This window comes from Ixodes scapularis, unplaced genomic scaffold (assembly GCF_016920785.2).
Source record: "Ixodes scapularis isolate PalLabHiFi unplaced genomic scaffold, ASM1692078v2 PGA_scaffold6__148_contigs__length_123643588, whole genome shotgun sequence".
NCBI classification, from domain to species: Eukaryota; Metazoa; Arthropoda; class Arachnida; order Ixodida; family Ixodidae; genus Ixodes; species Ixodes scapularis.
This window is the reverse complement of record NW_024609881.1, coordinates 68,229,904-68,238,885: the sequence shown is the minus strand read 5'-3', so window position 1 is coordinate 68,238,885 and position 8,982 is coordinate 68,229,904.

The following is an 8,982-nucleotide window of genomic DNA, read 5'->3' as shown; positions in this document are numbered from 1 at the left end:
ACAGTGCCTGAAACACGTCTGCAGCTGGTGTGTTGAAACACGTTGAACTATAACCCTGAGAGGACGACGGCGAAGGAGAGGAAGAACAGGAGTCTAGAACACAGCCTACCGTGTCCAAAAATGTGGACAGAATCGATTTCTCTCTGATGACGCCTTAAAAGTCTTCCTCTCGCCGGCCGCAACCCTGGCGGCGTCACAAGTGCGGGGGTGGGTGTGGCAGACGCCTGTGCTGATGCAGGTCGCTGTCGAGCTTGACAGTCCTCGTACGTTTCGGCAACGAGGAGTTGGGACCCCGCTACGCCAGCGACACTTCCGTTCGGTAGCGCTTTTTCATTGACTGTACCATGGAACGAATCCGGCGTTGTCTGTAGCAGCGAAAAACGGCAACTCAATTCCCATTGGCTGAGCGAAACGTACCTAAAGTCCCATTCGCCTAAGAGCACAGCAAGATGCTTCGTCAGAGAACCCGGCGGAACGCTCAAGAGCAAAGCGGATGTCACCACCGCAGCGCCATGTGAACAGGGAAGACGTGACGCGCTGCTTGTAGGAATGCGCTGCGTGCATGCATCAGGTCGCCGAGTTGGTACATGTTTTCTACTACTATCTGCCAACTGGTGTGATGAGGTGCACACCGCCGGTTTGTATTTGGGGGCTTCCGCACGGCATTGTCACCATTCCTACACGCAATCAATCTTTAGTGTCTTTGATTAATTTTTTTCTTCACAACTTCTAAGCTTAACCCCCAGAATCTCGACATCCGACAGCACGTCGCTCCGGCTTTATTGATGTCATTTGTTACCCCTTAGGGACCACTTTTGATGAACGGGCGGAATAGGACGCTAAGCACTCCACACGGAGAAGCGTTCCAGGCACCGTAGCGATGCCAAGACGGACGCGTCTGCTGCTTTGAGTTAGCTCTCGTCGAGCTTGAGCGTATTCGCCGCTTGCGCAGTCCTTCTCTTCTAAGTGGTACTGGATAAAGGAGAAGGCCGGCGGATGACACATAATCAAGCATGGCGGCGCGTGTGTACGCAGCCTAGGGAGAGAGATAGACTGGGAGAGGGGGAAACGGCACGGAGAGAGAATTGCGTGTATAGTCGATCTCCTCGCAGGCTTAGTGGAGAGACCCACGTGGACAACTACGTATTAATAATCACAATAAATGAATTTCAGGCTTCTAAGACCCAGCGCTCGGCTGACGTCTCCTAACACAGCGTCAGTGTTCAGCTAGGGCTACAGTGCTCAATCATCGAAGTACTAAGTAAACACGATTCGTATCCGAACACTCACTCATCATTCATGTCCAGATGTTCCCCACTTTTCATCGAGGTAGATGACGTAACTAATTAAATTCACGAGCCTTCTGCTTGAGTGAACCCCCAGCTCTGTAGAAAACAATCTGCACAAAGTGCCTCCGGTAGTTTGATATTCTTGCATATAGCTTCACTGGAGCGTGGTGGGACTCAGCCTGATTTTTATAGCACTCTAAGGATTAGCAAAATTTTGTCAGTGCGCAGGTGAGTCCGTAGAAGCTTACGATGATGATTTTAACCCGAGAGGGGGGCAAAAGGGAGGAACATTTTTACAGTGGAAGAGGAAGTAACAGGGACAAATAGCCTCACTAACTCGGCTAATAATTTGATTCAACCAACCACCTTATATACAGAGCTACGACCACCGCGAAACCACCGATCATCCTGTTTTACAAGGTCACTTGAACACTTCTCACCCACATTATAAAACAAAGTGAGGACACCTACAAGACACAACCACCTTTCAATTCAATCCCCCTGCACACAACCCCCCCCCCCCCCCCCACCCCTAAAAAAAAAATCCCTTCTAGACAGTCAGAGGTAAAACAAATATACAATACTTTTGAACTACGACAAACACACACACAGTGATGGCTTTGGTTGGTTTATACGGAAAGCTTCTGAACTCCGAATTAGAAAAAACAACATGCTAACAAAAACAAAAAACTTTTCCGTACGGACAAGGCGGCACCCTTGACGCATCATCTGCACAATGAACATTTCAACAATCTTGAGTGAAGAGAACGATCTTCTTTCTAATAAAAAAAATAGAAAAAGTGGACAAACAAAAATTCAACCCAGCAAAAAAAAAGAAAAAAAAAAAGCAAGAACGAAAGGCAACAACAGTGTTGTTAAAATGAGGCATAAAGCTTCGTGTTTGACCCTAACCTTGTACGCCGACTTCTAGTATTGAGGAGAGACCATTAAGGGGACCAACACTTGCAAGCACTAATGTACAACCAAATCAATGCTCAACAAGAGTTGCGAAAATTTCTTTGAAGTACTACCAAGCTGCAACGAGGCCTTACCCAGGCAGCACACGGTGTTCGGCCAACATTGGAAGAACACTGGCAAGAAAAAACGGTTCAACGATGCTCCACTTCAGCCAGAATGTTCACAAAATCGTCTATGTGGAGAGGGCGGGGGGCTGTCGCCTTGTTAGGCATGTCAATGCCTTTTGTGGCGGCCCCCAAAGACAGCTGTATTCCTCAACGGTTGTCTAAATCAAATTTGATTTGATTTGATACAATATCTTCAATGATGGCCCAGCTTATCCACTGACCAACCAATACTGGAAGTGCATTGATATAATATAGGCAATCTTATTGGCCAGTCAGTTCCATTGACTTGCGAATATTCAATGAACACTGGCATAAAATAAGCAATCTGGGCCTGTCAGTTCCATTGGCTTGCAAATATTGGATGAACAAGGTAACAAAATTGGCAATATCTGCCTGTCAGGTCAATCGGCTTGCAAATATTGGGTGAACACTGCATGAAATTGGCAATATTGGCCTGACAGTTTGATATGGCTTCCGAAAGTTGGATGAAGACCGGAATAAAATGGTCAATGTTGGCCTTTGAGTACCCTAGGCTTACTAAAATTGGATGGACAGTGGAATAAAAAGGTCAGCGTTGGCCTGTTCGTACCATCTGCATTCTAAAATTTGATGGGGACTGGCATAAAATGGACAATGTTTGCTTGTCTGTATCATTGGCTTGAGTTGGATAAACGCGAGCTTATAATGGTCAATATTGGCCTGCCAGTACCATTGGCTCGTCAAAATTGCAAGAAAACTGGAATATACTGGACCATGTCCGTCAGACAATACCATTGGCTTAATATTGGAAGCATGTTGGAATAGGCTGGTTTAGGCGTGTTTGTTTTGCTGCGAGAAGTTGAAGTTGCTGGAGCGCTTGTTAACTTTGATTTGGTCAACGCGCGATTCAGGTGTTTTCTGCAAAGTAGGAATAAAACGAACGGTGCTCAGACGTCACAGGTTATGTTTTGGTGCCTCATAAGGCATATTAAGGCATCGCCAGTGAAATGGGTTCATCGGAACCGCCAACTGCGACAGCCGATGTGCGCGCCTATGCCCCGCCGTTCAGTCGAGGCCAACTGCATGAGCTTTTTCGGTCTACATTATTATATTAACTCTCTGATCTCGACAGAAACGCTTCGTCTCCAAACTAAGGGTGTGTAACCTTCACTTCGTGTAAGGTGAGGAACCTCATTGCAATCGACTAGGAAAAGAAAACATTCTGAGATGTGGTTATACGGAAACGGCTCTATGACTCTACGGCCTATTGCTGCCACAATAAGACGCCGAGTGGCTCCAACATGGCGCCAATGCACTGATAGGAGACGACAATGTCGGAGTCGACTTCGACTATTACCGACTATCATAACCATTTCATCACCTACTCTGCTCTCTGTGCGTGGTTACGGGAGGGAGCGGGATCAAGTGATTAAAGATAAGTGTACGATTCGTTCACCGAGCACCTTAGCTTCCACTGCACTCTCAGTTTAGGGGTGACGGAGTCTATTCAGCGACACACACACACACACAGACACACGCGCGCACACACACAAATACACAGATGCACACAAACACACACACACACACACACAAACACACACACACGCACACACCGACGCACGCACGCACGCAAACACAGACAGAAAGTGGGGTCGCAGGAACCAAGGCGCCCCATGACAAGGTATACTGGGTAAAAGGGAGACGGTGGGGACGATCTCCTCAATTTACAGCACGCGCAACAGCGAAATAGAAACGAGGGCAAGTTTTTTTTGGCAGAAAGAGCTTTTTTCTCACAATAAAAGGAATGGCAAGATCAACATGCTCACCTTTGGACACTGTGGTGTCAGTTTTTGGGTTGTTTGAGTGCAGTGTATTGCTTAGCGGATTGTTTCTAACGGGCGAAACAGCTCGGCATCTCCTTCATCCACGTTTCTCCTACTGGAACCGGTAAGAACGGTGGTTCTAGAGCGCCGATCACCAGAAGCGCATTTCGTCCTAATACCATTTGCGATTTTGAGCATGCGAATTGGCAAGAAAATGGATATCCTGTCGGCAGCGCCTACACACCGTTGATCTTCCTTTCTTGTGGGCATAACCGTGGCTGCTAGCTCGGAGGAACCGAAGACGCGACAAAACGCCTTCGTTTTTATGCGAGTGACAAGGAGAGGACCTCTTCACCATCGGGGACGGGTTTTCTTCACGCAATGTACAGTGCTAATCACACTTGTGTATAACGCGCGAGCGTGCGGCTTTCTCCGGGGAGCGCTAGACTGGTGGCATTCGCAGAAAGAAAGCTAGTCACGTGGCGCAACATGGAACGGCCCGCTCGAAGGGTGTCCTGCCCACTTTATCAGCTTGATAACTGATAAAAGTAAAGTGCTTTATTATATATTTTTGCTCTTTGATGACGACATCGTTGATTCGCCTTCATGCTTTAGTTTGTTTATTGTTCGAGCAAACATCATTGCTCGAACAATAAACAAACTAAAACATGAAGGCGAATCAACAATGTCGTCATCAAAAAGCAAAAATATATAATAAAGCACTTTACTTTTATCACTTATCAAGCTGATAGAGTGGGCAGGACACCCCTCGAGCGGGCCGTTTCATGTTGCGCCACGTGACTAGCTTAGTTTCCGCGAATGCCACCAGTCTAGCGTTCCCCGGAGAAAGCCGCTCGCTCGCGCGTTATAGAGAAGTGTGATTAGCACTGTACGTTTTGTCATGATCCGATGAGTTCGAAGTGTGTCAAACTGTGGGCCAGCTATCTCCGGCGAGTCTAGCATGTCATCAACAGCGATCGGCCCGAAAGGCCCTGTACAGTCCCATTTGAAGATGCTTTTTATTGTAGTAAACCATGAGAGACGTTCAGATTGGTTATTTTTGTGTCCGAATTCATTTTTATTTCTATTTTTCTTTTTAAATATGGCAGTTTTTTTGGCGGGAGATGTGTGCTGTAGTAACGTCCTTCCAGTATGTAAAAAGCTGAATACCAAAGAAACGTTAAGTTGACGTTATTTGCCAAAATTTGGTTTGTTGGGTGGAGTTTAGTGTGAGTTAAGTCACCTCGCTATGTGAGTGTATTTGCCAGTAATTGTACTAGCTCGACAAGCTTTTTTATGTGTGGTTTATTTTCAAATCTTGATTGAGTCAAGTTTTTCATTTCATTTCATTTATTGGTTCCCCTTAAGACCCACAAGGGGTATTACAAAGGGGGGGGGGGACATTTGGCAGGACAGTATCAAAACAAAAGAACGCTAGTAATATAAAACAAGAAAATTATCACAGATGGAGATGAACGGCAACATTATCGGCGAATTTCTGTGGGTCTATTATTGTGACAATGGCTTCGGGTAGTTGGTTCCAGTCACTAATAGCAAGCTGAAGAGGCGAGAACTTGTAAAGGTTAGTTCTGGGAATGTCAAGGTGTAATTTGCAGGGGTGGTCAAGTTGGCGTGAGATAAAAAGGGGCAGGTTTACAATAGATCGACTTACGAGATGGAGAGTGATAAAAAAGTTTGTGAAGCAATTTCAGTCTGTTTAACGTTCTGCGGTCTTTCAAAAGAGGAAGCTGTAGAGATGATTTTAGAGAGGTTACACTTACTGGGAAGTTATAGTTTCGCAAAATGAAACGAGCTGCTTCATTTTGAATTGACTCTAATTATTTTTCTAAGAAGACTTGGTGAGGGTTCCAGATGGCTGAAGCATATTCCAGAATGGGTCGTATTAGAGCGGTATAAGCTGTTAGTTTAGTTTTTTGAGATGCGAGGTAGAGGGAACGTCGGAGAAAACCGAGTGATTTGTTAGCTATGGCTGATATATGGTTAACATGATATTCCCAAGAAAGATTACTGCTTAGGAAAACTCCGAGGTACTTATAGTGCATCACTTGCTCTATGTGGTTGTTGAAAAGAGTATAATTAGATTTTGTCGGAACACGTTTAGTACTAAAGACCATGAACTTAGTTTTTTGAACATTAATCTCCATCTGCCATTTTCCACACCAAGACTCGATCTTGACAAGGTCATTTTGCAAAGTGCTACAGTCATTTACATTATGAATTCTAGAGTACATCACACAATCATCTGCGAACAATCTTAGAGTCGAGTTAATACAGAGAGACAAATCATTAACATAAATCAGAAATAATAACGGTCCCAGCACGGTTCCCTGCGGTACACCTGACCTTACTTGCATGGTCGTAGAAGACTGTTCATAAAGAGAAACATACTGAGTTCTAGATGTTAGAAATGATTCGATCCGATTTATAACGCCTCTGTCGATATGAAAAGAGTGAAGTTTTTGAAGCAATCGACAGTGGGGAACTTTATCGAAGGCTTTTGAAAAATCAATGAAGATGGCATGAATATCTGTCTTGGCATGTAGGCTTTCATGAATATCTGTAGTTAATTCAAAAAGTTGCGATTCACATGAGAGAGACCGTCGAAAACCGTGCTGGTTTGCAAACAATAGATTATTGGAAGATAAGTGATTCATTATTTGTGAATATATGACATGCTCCATCAGTTTACTAGGCACACTCGTTAACGAAATAGGTCTATAATTTGTTATACACATTTTAGAACCGTTTTTGAAAACTGGGGTTACTTTAGCATGTCTCCAGTCGACTGGTATGTCACAGGAGTACAACGACTGATTGAATAAACTGGATAATAACACACATGACACTTCTTTGGTTAGCTTACGTAGTTTAGTTGAAATGCCATCGGGCCCAGGGGCGGAATTGAATGGAAGATCATTTATTAGTTTTTCAATGCCGCCTGGTGAAACGTCGAATTTGGCCATTTTATGAACAACTTCATGGGGTGAAATGGGCATAGGTAATGGAAATTCTTCCTCTGTGAAAACACTACAGAAAGCTAGGTTCATGGTTTCACATGCTTCTAATTCGGTTAGATCATTCCCGTCGGGATCAATAAACTTGGAAGGTAATCCGTCTTGGGGGGGCCTAATCGCTAACCAGAACTTTTGAGGGTTTGTTATGAGTAGATTTTGGAGATCGCAATCAAAATACTTATGCTTGGAGTTTTTTATCTGGTACTTATATTGTGAGGCACTCTCGCGATATCTGATCCAAGTATCTGGAGACCCCGTTGATTTGGCGAGTCTGAAGAGGCGTTTCTTTTTCCTTAGGAGCTTTGTGTGCTTAGCAGAAAATCAGGGCTGCTGGGAACTGGATGCAATGCAGACCCTGGGCACAAATCTGTTTAATGACTCAATAAGAGCCCCTTTAACCAGTCTCCAGTTCTCTTCGACAGTTCTACTTTGAAACCCTCGAAAAAACTTAGTGGCAAAATTAGACATATATTGGTGAATGGCATCTATGTTTGCACGCGGGTAACTAAAAATCGTTTTCTTAAAGGGCAGCCGTCGTAATATTGGAATTGAAAGTACAACGTTAATTGGGATATGGTCACTAAGCGGCTCTAAATATGTAATTGCGCTTATAAGTTCAGGGTTAGTAGTAAAAAAGAGATCAAGGACAGCTGTGCCTCGTGTTGGCTGATTTACCACTTGTGATAAAGAAAGGGCGGTGGTTATATTAACGAATTCCCGGCTTGAAGTGGACAAAGACGACCCGTAAAAAGGTGTTCCGTATGCAGGTACTGTAGGCCACTCGATGTCCGGGTAGTTGAAGTCGCCAGCAAGTACGATTGTATCCACTGGGAATTGGTTAACTAAGGTTTCTAAATGGTCGTTAAGTAAGAATGGGAAGTTAGTAGCTCCTGGTGGTTTATAACAAGTTACCACAAGAAGATGAGCAGTAGGAGTACTTGTTCGAACCCAAACAACTTCAATATTAGGGGCAATGTCAGACTGAAGCACATTTAATGAATTTATCACAGCAATAAGTACTCCCCCACCCTTCTTTCCCTGCCTGTCTTTCCTGAATATGTTGTAAGAGGCCAGCGCGCTTAGCTCGGAATTCGGTATCTCGGAGTTTAACCATGATTCATTTAGTACAACAACGTCAGCAGAACATGAATGCATAAAAGAATATAAATCATCTTGTTTACGATAAATGCTCCTTGCGTTTCCACTAGGAATGAGATCGACGTAGAGCGATTTGTATGGATATGCCTATTGGTTGGTTGTTATGTCTGAGTAAGCAGGACAGTGTTTGAAAGTTTGTCGAACCTGTATTGACTTCTTCCGATAAAAAGCTTATCGTGACGCAGCTTAAATTCACTCCCCTGGTTTTTTGCAAACGATATCAGCGCTTTTCTAGCTGCACGAGTGTCTGGTGATAAGTCTTCGCTAAGGCGGAATATTGTTCCCTTGAGTGCCGGCGCTTTTGATAGTATTAGTTCTCTATCTTTGTAAGAATTAAATTTGATGATGACCGGACGGGGGTTTGCTTAATTTCCGCGATAGGGCCTTATTCTGTGCGCGCTTTCTATAGCTTGGGGTGAAAGACAGACACCCAGCCTGGTTTCACAGAAGTTAATAGCTTTCTCTTCCGATTGTTTCACAGTACAAGTGTCATGTACTGTTCAACTGTCATGTTCCCTTCGTTTAACAGGTTATTTACTGTTCATTTAGAAGTGCATTTGACACTGGTAAGTTGAAGAGGGAGGCCAGCTGTTTGATTTATCTCGTAAATAAT